Source organism: Theobroma umbraticum, unplaced genomic scaffold, assembly GCF_002168275.2.
Source record: "Theobroma umbraticum cultivar Fairchild unplaced genomic scaffold, ASM216827v3 scaffold_20.0, whole genome shotgun sequence".
Classification (NCBI taxonomy): domain Eukaryota; kingdom Viridiplantae; phylum Streptophyta; class Magnoliopsida; order Malvales; family Malvaceae; genus Theobroma; species Theobroma umbraticum.
Genome location: NW_018397266.1, coordinates 215,278 through 215,492, shown reverse-complemented (window position 1 = coordinate 215,492; position 215 = coordinate 215,278). Strand labels below are relative to the sequence as shown.

Here is a 215-nt window from a genome sequence, read left to right as displayed (position 1 = left end):
TATTAGCAACCAATATTGCTAAGACATCAGTGACAATACTTGGAGTTAAGTATGTTAGAGATCTTGGAGTTGTGAAAGCACACTGCTATGATCCAATCAAAGCGATGGAATCATTAATTGTTGTTCCAACTTCAAAAGCACAAGCACTCCAAAAAAGGTAAGATATGAACAATAAACATTCTTTTTACATTTAAGCCTTGATTGATCTCGGTTTG

At 34.4% G+C, this 215-nt stretch overlaps 1 pseudogene; it reads left to right on the top strand.

Annotated features, from left to right (window-relative positions):
* Positions 1-215, top strand: part of LOC110423423 (pre-mRNA-splicing factor ATP-dependent RNA helicase DEAH10-like) — a 3,603-nt pseudogene that overhangs the window by 1,264 nt on the left and 2,124 nt on the right.